Consider the following 24,292-nt stretch of genomic DNA (forward strand, 5'->3'; position numbering starts at 1 on the left):
ACTGCTTTGGGAAATGGATAAAGGAGATATAACTTGAAAATTATTTGATTACTTGAAAGCCATGATCAAGGAAAGAACCTAGATAGCATATTTCAAGGCATTATCAAGAAAAAATGCCTTGATATCTTAGATCCTGAGGGTAAAATTAGAAATTGCAAGAATACACTAATCACCTCCTGGAAGAGATCCCCAAACGGAAACTACTATATTATAATCAAATTTCAGAGCTCCCAGATCAAAGAGAAAATACTTCAAGAAGCCAGAAAGAAACAATTTAAATGTTGTGATCTCACAGTTAAGATCATACAAGATTTAGTGACTATCATGTTAAAGCAGTATAAGGCTTGGGATATGATATTCTGGAAGGCAAAGAAGCTAGGATTACATAAGAATAACTTATTCAGCAAAACTGAGTATAATCTTTCAGGGGGAAAATGGCTATTAATGAAATAGAGGCTTTTCAAACCTTTCTGATGAAAAAAAAAAACAAAGCTAAATAGAAATTTTGAAAGGAGACTCAAGGCTCAAGATACAAGACTCAAGAGAAGTAGTTAAAAAGTATACATGAAAGAGTAATTATAAACGTCTCAATAAAATCATACTACATTCCTATGTGGGAAGATAATGTATGTAACTCTGAAGATCTTTATCCTTATCAGGGTTTTAAAGGAAAGTTTACATAAGCAAAAAGTGGATATAAATTGATTTTGCTAGAATGATCCCCAAAAGGAATGAAGGGGTGAGAAAGAGGAATACACTGGGAGAAAGGAGAAGAGAGAAGTCTAATGGGCAAGTGAGTATTATAAGTCAAGATAAGGAAGTGTCCCATGAAATAATGATTCTATTCTTAAATAACTAAAATAACAATATATTGACAATTATTTAGTATTTTAAAGTCTGCATGGTTCTTTCTATGCAATATATCATTTAAGTTTTATAATAACCCTATGAGTAAGGAACTATAGATATGATTAATATTATTTTTCAAATAAGAAAACAATCTCTGAGAAGTTATGTGATATGTTTATAAACCACCGGCTATTGGATGTTTAAGGAATGATTTGAACCCATGGCTTCTGAATTATAAATCCAATACTCTTTGGATGCCAACTAAATCAGCACTTCAATAAGAACCCAGGAAGAACCTACTATTCAATTTAACAGCAACCTTCTTTCTTCCACTAGCATGCAGGGACTAATTGAGAGGTTAAGTGACTTGCTTACCAGAAAAGGATGTCTCAGTTTGGATATTGTTAGTTAAACTGAATGATTCTTAGTACTTTCTGAACTTTCTTTCTATCCCTCCTTAACCATTAATGTAGAAGTAGAAGGGATCTAATGAAGACTAGGGGTCCTTTTATATTTTCATTTGTCCCATAGGTTTAGTGATATATACAGGTTGTATAGCCACAGGCAAATAACTTAACCTCTAAGTGCCATCAGATGGCTAATGTAGAAAGCTGCAGAACAGTTGTTAATTTACATTGATAGATGTGTATTTCCTTACTAGAAGTTCCCAACACAAGTTCAGACCTCTCTCCCTACCTCTTTGACATTCCTTGCAAATAGGTTGAAAATCGCCAAATGTCTCCTTGGTGATAAATCAAATGTTTTTACAAGACTTTTCTCAAAGTCTTTCCAGCATGGTGGAACCTGTTATAATCAATATCTTGGTGACTTCATTCATATTTCTATTTGATGTCTTATTTATAATTGTAGGAGGAAAGACAATGAACCTTTTCTTAAGAAATGCAACCTTTAGTAAGTATTTTGGGAAATATATAGGGATATGAGTTCTTTCTTTGTGCCTCTGGAAATACCTGACAAAAGAGTCAGCCATTAGCTTTGCTTATGTGTAAGACAATACAGGGTAGTGAATAAAACATGGCATGCAAGCAAAATTTTTGGGTTAGATTCTGCTTCATGTGCTTTGTATTACCATAGCTATGAAACTACAGCCTAAGTCTATGACTTCTTGCCACTTTGGCTTATTTATCTTTAAAATGGAGCTAATAATATTTGTATTATCCAACAACTTCACAGGATATTGCAAGGAAGCATTTTGCAAGTCTTCAATGCTAAATAAATGAGAGATTTTCATTTTTTTCTTAAACTAGATGTTATACGGATGTTATACATTGTGTAAATTCAACCTAAGTATACACTTGATGAAATGGATTAATTTATGTCCTTGTCAAACTTTGAAAGAGGTTATTTAGCAGAATTTAAAAAGTTAATAATATATGTATATGTATATGCACATATATATGTTTGTATGTATGTATACATATGTACAGCTTTCTGTGTGTATACATATATACATACATATATTGGTATATACATATATACTTACATATGCCTATATATACATATATACATATATATATATATGTATATATATATATATATCCTCATTAAATAACATGACTTAGAGGGCTAATGAAATGACCTAATAGGGATTGGAGGAGGGATCAGACCTATGCATTTTATTGAGATGGGGACTCTCTGATGATGAAACTCTCCACCAATCCAGGTTGGCACTTTTTTTTTAGATTATAGTCTTTGAAAGTTGCTTAGAAAACTGAGAGGTAAAATGACTTGCCTACCAGACCCACACAGTTAGCATGTATAAGAGGCAATTGGCAAATATTAATTTAGTTTTACAAATCACCCAACTTTCACGTTTACAAGCCATTTTTCACAGAACAAACCCATGAGGCATGGAATATGGATACTATTATCTTCATCTTACAGACAAGAAAACCCTCAGAAAATTGTGATGGTTTGTCCAGAGTCACACAGTAACATGCTGGATGCTCCTCTCATAGGCCTCTCTTACCATTAGGCCCTCCTTACTTGAAATAGCCTGGTGCACATATAGACTGAAGCAGACCTACTTATGCAGTATCACCGACGCGCCAAGAATTTCCGTTTAGACACCAGTCACCCAGTGGGAACAGAGTTGGTGGGACTGCCCGCTGCTGGAAACCTGGTGACCTGAAGCTTTCTGTCAGCCAGCACCCCAGCCCTCCCCGGTGGCTGGCCCGTGACCAGCCCTTCCAGTTCTTGTTCACACCTGGTACCCCTCCTTCTAATCTGCATGCTCTGATTCCACATGGGAAAGTGAGAGTGGAAATGACAATTTTCCCAGCATCGAGGGAATCCAGCAAGGTACAGTGACAGCAGGTGGGCTAAGGCCATGAAATACGCACTTCAGGGAAAAGCTTCAGAGGAGCTACGGCTGAGCTCAGGAGCTGACATCAGGCCAACATTGACATTTACTGTCTAGCTGTTAAGCTGAACTAAATAAACTGCCCAATATTATTCCTGCTTCTTAGGATGGGGGAGAGAATCTGATCTGAATAAGATCTGCCTTTGTGCTGTTAAATATCACCACTTCTCGGCAACTCGAAACGGGAGAAGGAAGAGTAGGGCATGTCAGGGATCCAGCTGCCAAGGGGCTGGAAAATACGGGGAGATCCACACAGCCTGGGGTTCAAATGGCTGCCAGACTTGGTTTTTTTAAGTGACAAGAGGTTAGTTCTGGAGCAGAGGACATCATGGCAGCATGCAGAAATGGGAAGGGCTCTGGGATGCTCCAGCAGCAATGGGGGGCAGGAATAATGGGGAGAATTAAACTGCCAGACAATAGGCTTGTAACCATCAGCAACATGTCAATCAGTTAAATGATCGGTGTTCATTAAGGGCTGCCCATGGATGACACTATGCTTTGCATTGCAGGGAATATGATGAAAATGACAATTCATTTGCTATTTCCAAAGCATTTGCCTCACAAGAACTCTAAATTAGGCTATGCATTTCTTACTTTTTCCATTTTACAGACTAAGAAACTGAGGCTCAGAGAGACAAGATCTTTACTCAGAGTCACATAGTTGATGTCTGAGGGGAGGACTTTACATCAGATTTTTTTTTTTAAATTACAAACTCCAGCATTCTTCCCATTCTCCCATGGTGCCTCTTATTGTTACATATCTGCTATTGTTGTATACAACTTAATTCTAGCAAACTTTTCTTACTTAAAAAAAAAGAATTATTCTAAATTAATAGGGAATTAGATAAGACTCTCTCTTCATAAACATTCTACAAGACATGAAACATAAAGTCTCTTTCTATTAATTTTCACAAAGAGTAAAACATGAAGATGGAATGAAATGAAAGGCATCAAAAGAAAAAGCATGACTGAACAGAGATAGAAGGAAGACTTTAAAAAATAATTCCTAAACAGATCCCTGTATGTGTTTGTGAAAAATCTTCAAATTGCTTTGCTTTCAAACTTACTCAGAAATACAGTAATTGACAATAATCAACTACTAAATTAAAAAGACCAACCCTACATCAATGATGTTTTTTTAAATATAGGTTGTCCCAAAAGTCTTAGTGTGGTTTATATTCCCTAGATATGTCTATATGGAGAGGGACAGAATTGGTGATTTTGTTTTTATTGGGAATTCTTTGTCAGGAAATTCCCTCTATCAATATAATTGTTATATAACTAATAATTTTAGTTGCCTAGATTGCCCAGCTTTTTAAACTGTGAGTCATGACCACATGATGGGTCTCACCTAAATGTGAGGGTCCTTGAATTATGATTTGTTATCAGTAAATATTTGATTTGTATACCTATTTTATATTCCTATATACCTGGAGTCACATCAAAATTTCTTGGGCAAAAAAATTAAGAAGTCCTGGTCTAGAACATGTGGCCTGTTGACTTAGAAATTTGTAATCTATATTTCAGCATTTTTATTTACTTTGATAAATATTTCCCAAGCACATATTAATCTGGTTCTGTGTTCAGAACTTGGAAGTGTTGTAAGCATCATACAAGTGTTTGATACCTCTGGTACTAACTTTCTCAGGTGACATTTATCAGAAACAGAAATTGAGCCCATATCTTGTTGGTTTTAAGACCAGATCATATGATGCAACATTTTTGAATGTTCTTCATGCTTCATTCTCTGATCATTCTAGCCCCCAGTAATCTCTCCTCTTAAATGCTGATATTATTTTATTAATCAATTAATGAATATTAATCTGTATTAATCATTGCCTGGAGTAGTTATTTTTATACATTTATATGTAAATTTTATATAACATATTATATTTTATATATCATATATAGATGTGTATCTACACCATACATAGACATACAGACATGTGTATATATGCATACTTACATACATAAACACACATATATACATACACACACATGAATATATATGCAATTAAGTGATTTGCTCATGGTCATAGAGCTACCAACTGGTAAAGTAGGACTTAAACATAGGTCTTCCAAATTTCAACTTTTCCACTTCATTCTCTGTTTTGGCATCTTAGCTCTATTCACACCAATTCCCATGTAAGACTCTCTTCACAAAAGATATTCACTTTTGGGGTTCCTAGGACTTAGCCCATGGAGTATTAGTTTGGGTTTTCTTCCTTTCCTCTTGATTCTTCAAATTTCCCTCTAGATCCTTTATATCGATTTGTAATCCTCTTTGTCCTTCTTTTTACCTCCAAGATCAATTTCTTTAGTTATTTTTTCTTTAAAAAAGAATTATTATCAGTATTTAATCTTTTCATTATAAATTTGAGGTGTTTGCAAGTGAAAAATTCTCATTATTTTTAGCTCGGTAGGGATGGTTGAAATGTCTGTCTCTTGTTGAAATTCTACCTTTTTTTTTGATTAAAAGGTTCTCCTTTGTAGTATGTATAATTGTGGGTTGCAGCCTGAACTTCTGTTCCCTTTTTTTCTTTGATTTTTCTCCACTCTGGAGTAATCCAGATTTGTTTGAATTGCTATTCCTGTATTGCTGAAATTCTTTTCCCTGACTATTTGCAAAATTTCTTGCTTGTTACCGACATTTTAAAATTCAACTACATCATACTTTGTAGTTTTTTGTAGGGATTTTTTTCTTGGAGACATCCATAGATTTGATAGATTAATATTTGGGGACCTCAATTTTAAAAATTCATAAATAAAAAAGTCATAAAATTTAAATCATAAAAGCAAAGTAAACTGAATTAGAATAAAACAGAATTAGGAACAATAATTGTAGGAGACTTTAATGCTCCTCTTTCAGAAGTGAGCAAATTTGTTGCTGTTATTATTGTTGTTGAATCATTTCAGTTATTTATGCCTTTCTGTAACCTCATTTTGGGTTTTCTTGCAAAGACAACAACAACAAAGATCTGGGGGGAGTTTAAGTATGGTATCTTTTAAATCTTTGATTTAGGCAAAGTTTTGTAACTACTATTCTTGCTTATGCCCTTTGATATTTCTTCGATATAAATTTGTTCTTTAATGTAAGAGTAGAATATACTTGTTGATTTTTGAACAAGGAAAAACACTACTGGTACCCATGATCTTCTTTCTTTCCCTCAATTCTCCCCAAACTTCCACATTATTTTGCATGGTTTTGATTCCTAATGGCACAAAAATATCTTTCTCTTCACAATTAGAGATAGGAAGGTAAAATTCCAAATTGTTTGTTAATTCTCTGTTGCAACTTTCTTTTTTTAAAATTAAAGCAAAATATATACATGGATATAAATATATACATGGATAATTTTCATCATTCACCCTTAAAAAACCTTGTGTTCTAATTTTTTCTTTTCCTTTCCCCCATCTCCTTCCCTACATGCATGTGATTCAATATATGTTAAACTTGTGCAATTCTATACATCTTTCCACAAATATCATGCTGCACAAGAAAAATGAGATCAAAAAGGAAAAAACAAATGAGAAAAAATAAAATGCAAGCCAGAAAACCACAAAAAAAGAGTGAAAATACTATCTTGTGGTCCAATTCAGAGGTCCCACTGTCCTCTCTTTGGGTGCAGATGGCTTTCTTCATAATAAGACCATTGAAATTGGCCTGAATCATCTCATTTGTTGCAACTTTTGATTAAAGTGTAAATTATACACACACACACACACACACACACACCATATACATATATGTATAAATAAAGTGTAAAAAACTTTTGGGGGGGGGGATTGAGAGGAAGGAAGAAGAAAAAAGCGGTGATCTTTTTCTTCTAGCCCGGTTAGCTTAGAGGCCTATCTCTCTGCTTGGTTCCAAGAGCTCTTGCCGCTTTGTCCTTTGCTTCTGCCTCTGCTTTCTTCAGCGAAGTAGAGTCTGGGAACTAAGCTATAATTTAAATGTTTTTTCCTCATCAGAGACCGAAATGATACAAGTTGTAGGGAGGGGAATGAAACCCTTACATCTTGGGTAGTAAATTTTTATATTTATGATTATGCCTTTTGAAATAAATACTACTTTGTAAAAGCTCATCTAATATTGTTCAGTCACTTCAGTCATGTCTGACTCTTTATTTGGGGTTTTCTTGGCAAAAATAATGAAGTGATTTGCCATTTTCTTCTCTAGCTCATTTTACATATGAGGAAACTGAGGTAAACTGGGTTAAGTGACTTGCTCAAGATCACACAGCTAGTAAATGTCTGAGGCAGATTTGAGCTCAGGAAGAAAAAAACAAAAGACTTCCTGATTTCAAGAATGGCACTATATTTGCTGTACTACGTTATTAGTGTTTAAAATAGAACTGGGGTACAGGGACTGACCCCTACATTTGGAAACCACCTCCAGTGGAGCTGGAGCCATTTGAAGAGAGCCTGGACACCTCCCAGTCCCTTCAGAGGGAGTTATAACAAAACTGACCTTCAGGCAGTGGTAGCGAGGGAGGTCAATGTTACTATTGACTTACATGATTTTCCTAAAATCACACAAGGGTAAATAAAAAAAAAAATCAGCAGGATTTGAACTCAATCTTTTTGACTCCAAAGCTTTTACTCTTTCTAGTGAAAGATGCTCACTTCTCAACTTGCCAATAAACCTCCTGTTTCTCTTCATCTGGGAAAGGAAAAATTTTGCTTTTTTTGTAAAGGTACATGCTACATGGGTAACCAAATCAAACCTTAATGTAAGTGTAGCCCCAAATCAAAGGTCATTCTTATACCTAGTCTTTTAATTGCTGAAAGGAATAATAAAACAGTCTTATAAGCAAATACCCTAAACATTTTAATACAATTTTCTATGCTAAATATTCTGCTTATGTAAATTGTGTAAAGTGAAGCTGTGCTTTCTCAATGTAGTCAACTTTTACAGCATTTCTACTAGTAAAATTAAATGTAATCTACATTATTAAACAAAAATTGATAGTGCTCTATTTTGTTTTACTGACATTTGAGGATATGTCCCTTTTTATAATGGAACTGAACAAAAAGAACAGACACAGTATTTTAAAAACAGCACCCAAAGGATTTTTAAAAACCAGAAAATTGAAATAATTTTGTAAAGGTGGCATTATTTCATATTTAGAATTTTTAAAAAGCTTCTTTCATTAAAAATCACCCCCAAACCACATTTCTTGTAAAAGGAATTGAATCCACTCATTTATATTAGTTTTGCTTTAATGCTGGAACTCTGGTTTATAAGTGCAGTATTAGAAAAACAATGGATTAATAATAGATGTCATATGATGCTTTTATATCTCATTTTGTGTTTGATTCCTCATTCCTTTTCTCTGTTGCTTGAACTCCTAATCACTCTCCCCCAAACAGAGAGCATCTGCCAATTTCATTATATGTGAACTTAATAATACTTAATTAAAATACAAAGCTCTAGTTGCAATCTACCACTAAATTGAATGTGATTTAAATAAAACAATAATGGAAAAGTATCAGATAATTCATATATATTTCTGTTTGAAAAAAGGATATTATCTTCACAATTTCTTCTTTGGAGCTACTATAGGTTATACAATTAAAAGGAAAAAAAGTCTTTAGAAAATATTTCCAGTTTTTCTTTCCTCTTTCCTACATTGTAAACTTATCTGTAGACACTACCTCATGCAGGTCTGTAGGTATTGTTTTCTTTCTTTCTCTCCTTTTTTTTGACAATGAAAGCAATGCAATTAAATCCTTCCACTCCTAGAAAATGTATCCCAGAAAACGTTTTTGTGTAATGTTCCTCAAATTCCGTGCTCTGATGTTTGTTAAAATTTAGCACACTTTTGCTAATAGTCCTTTGTTCCCAGAGTTTGAAGGGATTCATCAGCATTAGTATCAGTTAAACAAAGCTCCTTCCACAGGGGAAATGATAAGAAATCAAAAGGTCTCCAGACAGTGACAAGTAGTGACCTGAATGGTATTAGAAAGATTCTAAAGGTTATTATTTCTACTCACCTCATCCTTACCCTAGGCTTTGTCTATAACAAAAACTAAGAAGGTTTTGGTTACCAGAGATAAGAGAAGGGAATACTAGATATTGGGCCTTCAGGACAGTTATAGTTTAAGGACTACAGAGCAGGTACCACTGAGAAAATACCCTCCTCCAATATAGCCACCCTTTCTCCTAGATCACTTAATGTATGTGGTAGACATCCTTGTGGCAGGCCATAGAAGTATCATTTATGTTTCCCATCCCTCTTTTTTGTTTGGATAGACCTTAGTCTGCCCAGGGCAACTGGATTTAGGGATAATATTGTAATCTTTATTACAGATTTCATTATATTATGGTAAGTGAGTGGCCTGGAGGATGGACTACCAGACATGGAGTCAGGAAGCTTGAGTTCAAATCCAGACCTCGACTATTACTAGCTGTATCACCCCAGGCAAATTATTTAATTTTTAATTTCCTCATCTGTAAAATAGGATAATAGAACCTCTCTTCTGGGGTTTTTGTAAGAATGAGAAAAGACTTGTAAAGTTATCTGCAAACATCCAAGTCCTAAATACATTCTAAATGCTAGCCATTTTCCTACTAAGTCATCCCACCTTCTAATTTCCACTCTTCCACCAATATTCCTTCCCCCAAATTTGCATTTACATTGCTTACAATTCTATCATATTCAGCTGCTTTTCTCACTCACCTTACTTATTTAATAATAATATCCTAATTTGTCTCCTTTATCATCTCTTTCCTCTCCAATCCATCTTCATACAACTATCAAAATGATTTCTTTGAAGTCTGTCCATGTCACTCCTTCAATAAACTTCAGTGGCTCCCTATTATTTCATTCTTATTTCATTCTTTTTAAATTTTTTTTTCTGTGATCTTCAAATGTTCAGAATAATTGGTACAATAGTAATGCATTTGATTTATAAATGTTTAAATATGCATATTATGGGGACATAAACTAAATAAAAAATAATAATAAAATTGGAGCCTACTGATTTAAGTATCTCTATTACCACTATACAAATAAGGGATAAGAAATGAGTGAAGGTTAAATAATATGACAACTGTTGGTTACATAACCAGTAAGTGGCAGAACCAAAACTTGAATCCAAATCTTATAAAACATCTAGGATTCTTGCCACATCTTAGGTTGCCTATATTATTAATTGTTTCTATTACTCCACATTCTTATAGAAGCAATATCATGACAGCTCTTATCTGAATAATAGCTAGAAAGCTATTAATGTTATTATTTTAGTACTTGCTACATAAAGCCTTTTCTAACCATATCCCCTTCCTTTTTTTTTTTTTTGAGGCAATTGAGGTAAAATGACTTGCTTAGGGTCACACAGTTAATAAGTGTTAAGTGTCTGAGATTGGATTTGAATCCAGGTCTTCCTGACTCCAAGACTAGTGCTCTATCCACTGTGCCATCTACCTGCCCCACCATGTCTCTTTGGATAATGTCTCTATTATTTTGTATTTACAGTGTATGTTATTTTTGTATTTACTTAAATGTGTCAATATTCCCAAAAGAATGTAAACTCAAGGATGTCAAGGACTATTTTTTTTTGTCTTTGGATTCCTAGCATCTAATCTGGTATCCAAAATACAATAGGTGCCTAATAAGTGGTTGTTGACTAAGAGAATATTATGGTCAAATCAATTTATAAAATTCACAACAGAAAAAATATTTAATGCCTACCATGTGCAAATTACATACATGCAGAAACTCCTTTCTTTGATTTTGTTACAGCATTTCAGGGGGCTAAATGGATCTTTTACAATATAATTATGGAGTGTGTGGATAGATATTTATGTGGATGGACATTAAGTGAAGTTCTATGTTTTGTTCTGGGAATAATATGTATTGGTGAGTGTGAATGGTCAGCACACAAGATCTGCAATCAGATGGATGTGAGTTTAAATCCTGCCCCCACAGTTTCAGTTGTAACAAGCCCCTTCATGTGAATAAGTCTTAGTTTACTTAGTTAATATTACATGTACTACCTTGGAGATTAGAGGAAAATGCCTTGTAAACTTAGAAAAGCAAATTATTTTGAACATTGAAAGACAGCAGATGACAACAAGCAAATCACCTACTCTAAATTAAACTAGTGATTGAAAAGAAATTAAACTGTTACTATAACAATGAATAATGCAGGAACTAAGTTATATAGAAAACATGATATGAAGGGTGGTGGCCATATTACATGGTGGATACTATTGGATCTGGAATCAGGAAGATTTTTCAAATCTCACAGCTGATAATTACTGTGTGACCAAGGGCAAGTCACTTCCCTTTTGTGCCTCAGGAAACATCCTATAATTTATCGGTGATAAGGTGCCCACTATGTCATTAAAATGTGGCCATCTATGTTGGTAGAAGGAGTTCCCACATTGGAAGTTTCCAACATTGATGAATTCACAGATCCTTAACATTTTTGCATGGTTCAGAGGAAAAAGAACTGAAATGGGAGTCAGGTGATCTACACCTTGGTCTGTAACTAACCAGTTACATGATATTAAAGGAGTTATTTAACCTCTCTGGAATTCATTTTACTCTTTTGTAAAATGAAGGAGGTAAAATAGATAGATGACCTTGAAGGGCCTTTTCTACAGCTGTGATTCTTACCCATTCCCACTTAGCAGAAATATTGTAGAGAAAATTCTTATTCAGTTATAGAGGTACAGGCCATGAACCTCTGAGGTTCATTCTGACTCTAGGATTACGATCCTTTTACTTTCAAGAGAGAGTATTTTCATTCTGGGTTAAAAGGGAGCATGGGTTCACTTGTAAATGATAGTGAACATTACTTTGTATTGTAGTGAGAAATAAATCACAGTAGGATGAAAATGTTTAGATTTAAAAGTAAGGTAAACTCTTTTGGATGAAATGCTTTCAGATTGTGATGAAAGAGGAAATAGAAAAAAAGATAACAGGAATTGTGTGGTGGTTAATGAAAATGTGTTTTTCTTATGATGTCATCATCATCATCATGACTCTATTTTTTTAAAGATTGGATCTCCCTATTTTGTTCAGGCTGGAAATGCAAAGACTGTTCCTGGGCCCAGTTCCAACAGTGGTTGTCATGAAAACTTTGACTAGCTCTGTTTCCAATCTGGGCCAGTTCAATCCTCCTTAGATAATCTGGTAAATTCTTGCTCTCAGAGCTTCAGCATATTAATGGTGAATTCTATATGGATCAACATATCTAAAGAATCTCAGAACTTCCAAACTTAAGGAATTCATTAGCATCAGCCTCCTAGATAATTGAGATTATAGGCATATGGTACCATACCCAATTTACTATTCACAAATAAGTGATATGTGTAAAAATGTTTGTGGCAGTCCTTTTTGTGCTGTCAAGAAACTGGAAACTGAGTGGATGCCCATCAGTTGGAGAATGGCTGAATAAGTCATGGTATATGAATGTTATGGAATATTATTGCTCTATGAGAAATGATTAGTGGGCTGATTTCAGTGAGGCCGGGAGAGACTTACATGAATTGATGCTGAGTGAAGTAAGTAGAATCAAGAGATCGTTGCCCATGGCAACAACAAGATTATATAATGATCAGTTCTTATGGATGTGGCTCTGTCCAACAGTGAGGTGATTCAGGCCAATTCCAATGGTCTTATGAGGAAGAGAGCCATCTGCATCTAGAGAGGGGACTCTAGGAACTGTGTGTGGATCCCAATGTAGTATTTTTTTCTTTTTTTGCTATTGTTTGCTTGCTTTTTGTTTTCTTTTGCATTATTTTCATTTTTGATCTGATTTTTCTTGTGCAGCTTGATAATTGTGGAAATATGTAAAAAAAAAAACCCTGCATGTTTAACATATATCGGATTATTTGTTATCTAGGGGAGGAGGAAGGAAAAAAATTTGGAAGACAAAGTTTTGAAAGGCTAAATGTTAAAAATTATCTATGCACATGCTTTGAAAATAAAAGCTTTAATAATAAAATAAATAAATAAAAACAAAAATGTAAATGATAAAGGGCTTTCTTGGAGATGACATGTTGATTTCCAGAAAGAATGTGTTCTGAAAAAATAAGTAGAAGAAAATAGAGTAAGGACAAAGAGCAAGGGAAGAACATGGGAGTTTATTTGGAGTCTAAGGTGAGAACCAATGGCCATTTATAATATAACTTTATTTATTTTTTTTGTGTGAAATTATTATTTAATGGAGTTACTGTTATCTTAGTTCTACTCACTTCACTTAATATCAGTTCATGTAAGTCTCTCCGGGCCTTTCTGAAATCATCCTGCTCATCATTTCTTATAGAACAATAATTATCCATAACATTCATATACCATAACTTTTTCAGCCATTCTCCAACTGATGGGCATCCAACTCAGTTTCCAGTTTCTTGCCACTACAAAAAGGGCTGCCACAAACATTTTTGCACATGTGGGTCCTTTTCCCTTTTTTATGATCACTTGGGACAAACACCCAATAAAGACACTGCTGGATCAAAGATATACTGCTATCACAATTTGAAAGCCCTTTGGGCATAGTTTCATATTGCTCTCCAAATTGTTGGATCAATAACTATAATTTTAAATGATTATTTTTTGTTAATAATAACAAAACAATACCATTATTATTAGTAGTAATAACAAAACAATACCATTATTATTAGTAGTAATAACAAAACTTTAAAATGTTATATAAATATTAGTTATTTTTGTGCCAAATTATTGATCAGTTGAATATGCCATGCAATTCTAGCACCGCTTGGGAAGAGAACCTTTCTACACTGACCCAATGAGTATCCTATAATATCCTGTATCAGGCATAGGAGAGTATTTTCTTGCAACAGCATTTAATATTAATATCTAGAAATCTGGCTCACTAGAGCCAGAAGTGTGAAATCAGAGCTTCAGCTTTTGTATCTTTACCACATTTGCTCATTCTATTTTCCTCCTAGGTCCCATCTTTCAGTTGCCTAGCACCCCCATAACCCCCATGCTGTCAAGAAAATCTCTGATCTCAGTTTTATCTATCAGAAGTGTCAAACATGTGTCAGGCTGCATGCTGCCAGCAACATGACTGAGCATAACACCAAACAGATTAAAATGTAATGGAAGTATTTAATGAAATAAATAAAAATATATACATCTATAATACTACATTTAAACTAAGTCAATATGTGGGTTAGTGGCCCCCATTTCAATTTGAGGAAATAGCCATTGCTGGTCTATAGCATAATGTGCATTTTAAATGAATATATGACCACTCCCAGGTAATTATTTCTAATTACTAATAAGAGCTGACATTTATCTAATGCACTTTATATATATTACTATAGGATCATAGGCGTAAGAATTAGCTGTCAAATCATTAGAAGCCATCAAATCAAACTCCCTCATAAGATCAAAGTGTCCTATATATCCAAAGTGAAGAGCTAGAACTCATGTAGTTTAGTTTCCTCATTTTACAAATGAGGAAAATAAAGTACAGAGGTATCTGGTAGTGCAGTAGATAGACCACTGGGCTGGAGTCAAGAAGATCTGACTTCAATTGTGATCACAGATATTAGTTACAAGACCTTGGGCAATTCAATTAAGTGCTTCTTGCCTCAATTTCCTCAACTGTAAAATTGGGATAATAATAGCATCTATTTCCAAGATTGTTGGGGACCATATGAGATAATAAATATTAGTATAGTTTCTAGCACTGAAAAGACTCCATATGAAGGATTATTACATTTCCTTTCCCATAAAGAGTGACTTTCCCTATGTCATTCAGGTAGTAAGATTTGTACACTCACCAACCACTAGTTGGTTGTTACTGAAATAGTTATACAAGATATTCCTGACCCCATTTTATAGTTGAGAAAAATGATATCTATAAAGGTTGCGTCTTTTGCCCATTGTTCTGTTTTTAAAAGTGAGTAAATGAGCTATCATGAGGTTAAATTGCTAGTTTTTGGTCACATTCAAGTCATATAGCTGTATAAATGAATGGGACAGTATTTGAACTCAGACCTTCCTAAATCCAAGTTTAATATTCTTTCTTTAAATCATGCTGCTACTTCATGACAGAATAATAAGCGGCTCATTATAAACTGTAAAACTTTCTCTCCTATTAAGAGAATTCCATACACAAGTAACTAGGCAAGATTTACTTGTTATCAAGACAAGTAGTTTGTTTTAGGAAAACAAGGATCATAAAATGGGATCCTCTGCATAGGATGTCAAAAGAGAGGTGGAATTTCAATAGAGATGAGGTTGGGCTGAAGCTGGTTTCTAGGCCCAGAGAACCCAACTGGAAAGATCCAAAGCTTGAGACTCCACAAACAGGACATGTAGAGGAGAAGACTGGAACACAGAACAAATAGAAGAGGAACATGGTAAAAATCCATTAGATTCCTTTAGAATTCCAAATTAGCTTAAAAGGACTTGAAAACAAGGAGGCAAATGTTTTTATTTGCAAATCACCTTAGCTTTACTTATCAAAAAACCATGGGGATTTTCGAACATTGGAATATCCATGGCTAAAGTAAAGCTGAGTAGTTCAGCCAGGTCCAGATAAACTTAAAGGCTTCTAATTCCCTAGGCCAGAGTCCTGATCTCCTGGGCCACCATGTCAGGATTCTGCAAACCATCTTGTAGGAGAAGGAAGAGCTTTCTGTAGTTGGACACTTTAATTTCATCTTCCAAATAAATCTCTATCTTTGCCATTATGAATGGACTTTTAAAGACACAATCACTGTCTTCTTTTATAGGTAAGGAAGAAAGCAAGGCGATTCAGGATGAGAGAATTTTATTACTGGAGTCATAAATTTGGTTTATAAATATAAAACATGACTTTCCATATGTCTGAAGGTCACAACATAGCACATGGAACTCCGACTGAAATTCCCCATGACTCTCAGTTTCTAGTGCTACTGAGAATGCCTCACCGGGCTCCCATTAGAATTTAGCATCATGTTGACATGTTTCCTCACTGAAATCCAAATTGCAGAATGATTGTTACCCTCTGTGATAGTATTGACTATTAGGGTAATGTGTTAGCACTGTTTTGCCATTTCCCATTTTGAACTTAGACACTATTCCTGGATCTCATATGTCACAGATATTATCTAAGAAGCTCCAAACCTCAGAATTATTTACAGATACTGAGTAGCATATCAAAGAGTTCAGTTCAATTCAATAAGCATTCTTTTTTCTTCTGGACTTGTATAGGATCATAGATCTGGAAGTAGAAGAGACCCCTGAGGATATTTGATTCAGGCCTTTCTTTTTATAGATGAGGGAAGGCAAGACCTAGAGATATAAGGTGTTGTTCAAGATCATATAGGCAATAAGTATCAAAGAAAGTATTTAAACTTAGGTCCTTTGACAGGAGAGATAATGCTCTTTTCATAATAAAGAACTGATGTGGGGAACTCCCTCTGCCGATTCAGATCAACAAATGTTCTGAAAGTTTTAATCTTACCAATATACCTGAGGGTGGGTAAATGAGTGGAGGTTTTAGGTGTTTAAGTGGCTTGTTAGGGGTCACACAGATAGCTATGTATATTACAGTCAGGATTTGAACACAGAGCTAGACTCTATCCATTATGCCATATAACCTCCAAGGTTTAATTTAGCAATTCCATGTAACAGAAATTTGTTAATTGTAAAACTCTGTTCTAAATGAAAATAAACAGAAGGGAAAAAGAAACAGTTCTTGCTCTCAAGGAGGTTATATGGATTGGCAAGAATCAATAGTAGCAGACAAGAGGCAGCTAGGTGGAGCATTGGGAACTGAGTTCAAATCCAGCTTCAGATACTTGTGTAACCAGCTGTGTAACCCTGGGCAAATCTTAACCCCGATTGTCTCCACAAAAGAGAAAAAAACAAGATAGTAGCAGATGAATAATTTCAGATAAAATTATAATGTATTACAGCCTAATATATCCAGAAACTCAGTGCCTTATATAGACTTTACTACCTGAAAGTTTTGAGCTCCTTGAAAGCATGATGGTTTTTAATCTTCTTTGTATCACCAGTAGTTAAGCATATGATAGAGACTGGACAAATGTTAGCTGACTGACTGAATGACTGACTCAAAGAATCTCTCACTTTGTCATTATAGATATCCTTACCACCAATTTAAATCATACTATGCATGACTTCTCATTACGTGTAATTCTTACATATATTTTCCCATAAATCTATAAAGAAAGCATCTAATACATTGGAAGGCTTGTACTAGAAATCTTAATATGTTGTGGATATCAGTGTAACAGTTGGACTGTTCATCCATTATATCTCCCCTAAATGAATAATCCAACTTCTTTTCCATTATTAACTGCCAAATAGATACATACTGTACATGATAAATGACTAGCTAGGTCAAAGAATGATAGATACTGATAGTTGATAGATATGATCAATAGATAGATGTATATGGATATATAATAGATATGAGGGGGGGAATGAGGAGAGAGAAGGAGAGAGAAAGCGAGACAAAGTAGTAATCTTGAAATAGTCAGGAAGATTTAGTAGTAGTCTTGGAATAGGTCAGGAAGACGTGCTCAAAATCACACAGCCAATATGTATCAGAAGTAACTTCTGATCAGAAGTCAAATAACTTCTCAATATCCTCAGCAACTCTATAAAATTATAAATTGTGGGGCACATGATATATGGCTGAATAACCATAATCAAATGTTTTGGTAATTGTATTGGTGGAGGAAATTCCCACACTAGGAGTTCTCATACAACCCAATTCAAATTTTTTTTATTAAGATAATATTTGATGAATGAATGTTTTATAAATTAAAACAAAGCAATTAGTTTGAGCCTGGATCCTCCCAAAAGTGCTATCCACAAAGCTGTTAAAAATGATTTTTGAAACATATTATTTGACTACATCACTCCTCTTTTCAATAAATTTCAAGGGGTACTTACTAGACTAATAGCTTAATTACTCCAGACTAAAATATAAATTTTTTCATCTTTGGCCTCCTACAATTTTTCTTTAGTGGTTGCTTCACCTGTACCTTGCTAAGGAAGAAGCACCCTTGGACAGCCATTCTATCACACTCCATACATCAGTTTCCAGCTGCTTGACCCTGGGACAACTCAATAGAAATAATCAACAAAATTTTTTTAAAAAACTTGAATGCAAAGAAGGAAATCGAGAGAGAGAGAGGGAGAGAGAGAAAGAGAGAGAGAGAGAGACAGACAGACAGACAGACAGACAGGAAAAGAGAGACAGAGAGACAAAGAGGCAGCGATTTAAAATTCAAATACACAGAAGTAAAACATAATTTGGAAAAGTGAAGCAAAGACCAATAACATTAAAACAAAACATGATCTCTATAAAAGCAAAGGGTATTGATTTTAAAGACAAGATGCATAAAGAATTTAAGGATTATAGATCTCCCAGAAGAACTTGGGAGTGAAGTACCATATAAGGACAAAAAAAAAAAAAACTTAACTCAAAAGAAATTCAAATTTAGGCAAATCACCCCAAATGTTCACATGGACTATTTGTGCCTGATCTGTGATGGAATATTCCAAGTTCATATTGGTCTGATTAGCCACATTGAAACACGTAATTTGAATCTAACATAACAGAGTCTAACATTTTGGTCCTCTTTGAGAACAAAGGACAACAACTAATTAACCAACTGGCCAATCTAAACTCATCCCTCCGTGTTTAACATTCTACTCATCACATCTTCCCCATTAGCTATTTGTTTTCTGTGTTGAGAAGTACTTGGTACTCTTCTTTCTTGCTGGGTTTTTTGGCTTAATTCTTCTGGGAGATCTATAATCCTTAAATTCTTTATGCATCTTGTCTTTAAAATCAATACCCTTTGCTTCTATAGAGATCATGTTTTGTTTTAATGTTATTGGTCTTTGCTTCACTTTTCCAAATTATGTTTTACTTCTGTATATTTGAATTTTAAATCGCTGCTTCTTTGTCTCTCTGTCTCTCTTTTCCTGTCTATCTGTCTGTCTGTCTCTCTCTCCTTCTCTCTCTCGATTTCCTTCTTTGCATTCAAGTTTTTAAAAAAATTTTGTTGATTATTTCTATTGAATAAGCCATAAAATCTGTTTTACAATTCTTATCTCTCTTTTACAATATTCAGGAATATTCTGATGTGGGTCCATACTATCATGGAAATTGAAAGTACATGGGATCTATTTTTCCTTAGTCTGACAATATTTATTCATAAATGTTTGAATTCATTTAACCAATCTAGATGCCACATTTATTTTTGTTATTAATAATTCAATGTTGGTTTATCTGCTTATGTTCAAAATATTAAGGATATTCAAGGTATTATAAGGATCTTATTAATTGCCTCCTGATTCCTTCCCTCTGAGGGCAGTTTCTCTAGGGTTACACTTCAAAGCTCTCTTAGCCTCCTCTTACTTCTGGGAATTCCTGTTTTATTGGTTCTTGTTTCTGTCTAAGTGACATCTTGTGGAACAGAACTGATCCAAGTTGGTTGCCAGTCTTCCTTCCTAAAGGCCTAGTGAAGTGGCCCACACAGTGGCTCCTGCCCTCCTATTCCTCATTTCCCTGTGAGAGCTCTGTTACAGAACACAGCACTGCTGTGCTGCCATCCCACCCAAGGCAAGCTTTTGCCTTTTTTTCTTTTTTCCCAGCATGAGATGGGAATAGACAGAGCTTCCAGGGTATGGTGGCTGGTGGGGGACAGGATTTTGAGTGAGTTTTTGTTAGGAATTATGGGTTAGCGTTCTCTGCTGTTAATTTCACAAGGTAATATCTTTTTTCTTGACCTCTACTTTCACATCTCCAGCTGTCTTTTAGCCATCTTGAACTAGAAGCCAATATACTCAAAATCAAACTCATTACTTTCCCCTTAAACAACCCTCTCCTCTTTAAAATTTCTCCATTATTGTCAAGAATATCACCATTTTCTCACTCAGCCAGGCTCACTGTCTAGATATCCTTCTTCACTCCTTTATCTCTCACCACTCATAGCCAATAAATTGACAAGTCATTTCTGAGATCTGAAGGAAGATGAAGATAGAGGTAAAATGAGAGAGTCTCAGGCATGGAGGGACAACGAATAAAAATGCCCTGAGTCAGGAGATGGAGTTCCTTGTGAGAGGAACAGCAGTCAGTGTTTCTAACTCCCCTTCTACATACTCCCCCTTTCTCTCCTCACACTGCTACCATCCTGGTGCAAGGCCACGTTTTAAACTTATACTATTACAGCAGCTTGCTGGTTGGTCTCCCTCTATCAAATCTCTACCCACTTCACATCTTCCACTTGGCTGTCAAATCATTCTTGCTAAAGAGCAGGTCTGACCATATGACAACCCCCCTGACCTCTTTCAATAAACTGCTCTGGCTCCCTACTACCTCTAGGATCAAATCTAAAATCCCCTGCTTGGTTTTTAAAGCCTTTCATAATATTCCTGCTTCCTTCCTTTACAATTATACTATACTTTGCTCTCCTCCACTTACTCTGAGAACAGCAACACTGACTGACCTCCTTGCTGTTCCTCTCACAGGGAACTCCATCTCCTGACTCAGGGCATTTTTATTGGTTGTCCCTCCATGCCTGAGACTATCTCTTTTTACCTCTATCTTCATCTTCCTTCAGATCTCAGAAAAAGTCTGAGACTTGGAAAAAAATACTAGAACCTTTTTCCAATCTGTTTAGTCTTAGTGTGCTCCCCCAGCAAATTATCAACAGTTTCTCTTATATGTATATTTTGATTGCACACAGTTGTTTTTATATTGTCCTTTTCATTAGACTGTGAGCTCCGTGTGTGTTTGTGTGTGTGTGTTTACGTGTGTTTGTGTGTGTTCTTTGTATCCCCAGAGCTTCACATCAGGCACACATCAGGTGCTTTGTAAATGCTTGCTCACTTGACTGCCCTCACAACCTGACCCCCAACTTATCTTTTCAGCCTCCTTATACATTACATGCTGTTATGACTCAGATAAATTGACCAACTGACATTTCCTTTTACAGAGCCCCTTCCTCCCCATCTCCTACCTCCATGACCCTGCCCTGACATCTCCCATTCCTGCTGTATACTCCCTGTTCATATGACTCCTTTCCTTCTGATAGGGTAAATAATTGCCTTCCACATGGAGAAAGTTAGGAAATCATTCTCCCTCCTGTATTTTTTTTCTTTGTAATTAATATATTTATTTCTTAAGCACTATGGCATCCCATTAAACATATTGTGTATCGAGATTAGATGATTCTTTGTCTTTGTAACCCTGATGACTAGCTCAGAGCTATATGCACAATGATTCATTGACCAGCTAAGCATTGTCCTAATTTCAAATGTCCTCAATTCTGTTTCAGATCCTAGAGGCACCACCAATCACCAGGGAACCAGCTGAGCCCGCCCTCCATCCCTGCCGGGCAGCCACCCAAGACCCCATGCGGAAGAACTTTGGAAGTTGCAGCCCTCTCCTACATAGGTCACTAGGCTGCCTCTTATCCCAGACTCAATACTGTCATTCAAGCCTAGAGGAAATGTGGCTTTGGAAGCTGACTTGTAAGTGTGGCAGTCCCCACCACCTTCTGAGCAGTCATAGCTTCTGATGGGCTGGAAAAGAAATCTTTTACCAGCCATGTCCTTGAAAATGTCAAAAAGTTGTCAGAAAAGATACGGTTTTTATCATTTGAAATAACATGAAAAATGTATTTGTCCATTAGCTATCTCTCTTCCACACTCCAGTCAAATTGGATCACTTGCCCATTTGGAGTCCTGGGCCTTCAGGATACGCCCTGCTGACCTTGGGCTTTGCTATTGTCCCTGAAGCCATGCCCTCTGGAATACCAAACTATACTATCTGCCTCCTTGGAGTGCCCTTAGGACCATAGGGACTTTCTATGCAACTGATAGCTAAACACTCCTACAAATGAATCAGCTGGGGTTGTAGTAAAGTTAGGAAGTAATGAGATCAAATTCGTCCTCAAATTCTGACTAGTTGTATGATCTTGGGACAAGCGGCTTAATGGCTGTATGATCTTCAGCAAACTGTTTAACTAATTTTGCCTCAGTTTCCTCAAACTGTAAAATAGGAATAATAATGGCACCTGCCTCCCAGGTTGTAAAAATCAAATAAGATAGTGTTTGTAAAAAAACTTAGCACAGTACACTAGCACCATAGGACATGCTATATATATGTAGATATACACATATCTATATATCTATATTTATGTTAGTTATTCTTATCATTGTTCTTAAGTGTATTATTTTCCTCTATTAAAATATGAGCTCTTTGAGAGTAGAGACTTTCTACTTCTTTTCTATTTGCATCACCAAGCCTAAGCACAATTCTCTGCAATTTTTCTTTATTAAGTAACATTTAATAAAATACTTTTCATTCATTATCTCTTTCACTTTCTGTGATTAAGATAAGAGATGTAGAGCTGGAAAGGATCTTAGTGGTCATTTAGTCCAAATCTTTCCTTTTATAGATAAAGAAAATGACATTGAGAGGTTACACAGCTAATATCTAACTGCTTATTTCCTCAACTCATACGTTTTCCTGTTTCTCTATTCAGCCTCAGCCACACACATACAGTCATATCCTTGTTCTTGTCAAAGATCACACCACAAATGTTCCACTTCTTATGTTCAAGAATTCAAAATCCTCCCCCAGCTGATCACAATCTATTGGCTTTTCAACCCTATCTTTGCCTTCCCATACAAAACCCTACTCTCAGGCTGCACTGTGACCTCTAATCTCTTGACCCTTCAATTGTTTCCCAAGCCATCTCCCCTGCACTAACCACTCTCCAATGTGATTTTCCTAAAACAAAAGTTGGATCACATCACTTAGGCCCTGCCCTTCCTTCCCTTGCCTACCTCACCTCACTCAAAAAACTGCAGGATTTTCCTAATGCGTCTAGGATCAGATACAAAATTCTTTGCCTGACATTCAAAGCCTTTCATACCTGAACTCCTGCCTATTTTTCCAGTCTTCATATACACTCCTTTGCATGTATGTTTTGGGCCTGTGACACTGGCCTCCTGGCTGTTCTATGAAAATTTCATGACATCTCTTGACTCTAAGTATCTCAGGGTACACTCCCATCCCTGGAAAGCTCTTCCTCTTCCACTTCAGGTACTGTCCTCCCTGGCTTCCTTTAAGTCCTAATTAAAATCCTACCTTCTAAAGGAAACCTTTTCTAACTCTTTATTCCTTTCTAACTCTATTAATTCCAATGCCTTCCCTTTGCTAATTATTTCCTATTTATCCTATATACTGCTTGTTTATAAAAAAAAATTTATAGAATAAAATATTTATATGTTGCTTCCCTTCCTTTAGATTGTAAGTTTTTTGAGGATAGGGACTCATCTCTTCCCTCTTTTTGTACCCCTAGAACTTAGCAGAGTGCATGGCACTTAGAAAACATGTAATAAATGTTTATTGATTGATTGCCTGTGGTCACATAGCTAATAAGCAATTGAATACAGGTTCTCATTCTCTAATTCATGACTTTAGCCACTGAATCATGACTTGTTTGTTTGCTATTACTCAGGATGAACTCTTTGTCCAATCACTGAATTGATTCTCTCCTGGAAGAAGTGAAACATCTATATTTACAGGCTCAATATAAAAGAAACTAGGGCAGCTAGGTGGCACAGTAGACAAAGTACTGAGCCTGGAGTCAGGAAGACTCATTTTCCTTAATTTAAATCCGACTATTTACTAGGTGTATGGTCCTGTTTCCTCATCTGTATAATTAGCTGAAGAAGGAAAGGCAAACCATTCCAGTATCTTTGCCAAGAAAACCGCAAATGGGGTCACGAAGAGTTGGACATGAATGAAAAACGCCTCAACAACAACAACATAAATGAAATCCAAATCATAAAGAATTTGCAGGAAAAAAAGGGATGGCTCAGAGGTTCTCTTTGGAGAGGCAAATAAAGGAGTTGGCAGTGGCAACACCCTACCCCACCAGTGAGGTGACTGCTGGGACCAAAGTTACAAAGCTAGAGCCAATAATTTTAGAGACGGGGTATGTCAACCGTGATTTTGAGCAAGATATTTTTAAGGTTAAAAGTTTGACTTACATGCCAAGGATCTAAGGTTGTCTTTTATTGCAATAGA

Source organism: Antechinus flavipes, chromosome 5, assembly GCF_016432865.1.
Source record: "Antechinus flavipes isolate AdamAnt ecotype Samford, QLD, Australia chromosome 5, AdamAnt_v2, whole genome shotgun sequence".
Taxonomy (NCBI): Eukaryota; Metazoa; Chordata; class Mammalia; order Dasyuromorphia; family Dasyuridae; genus Antechinus; species Antechinus flavipes.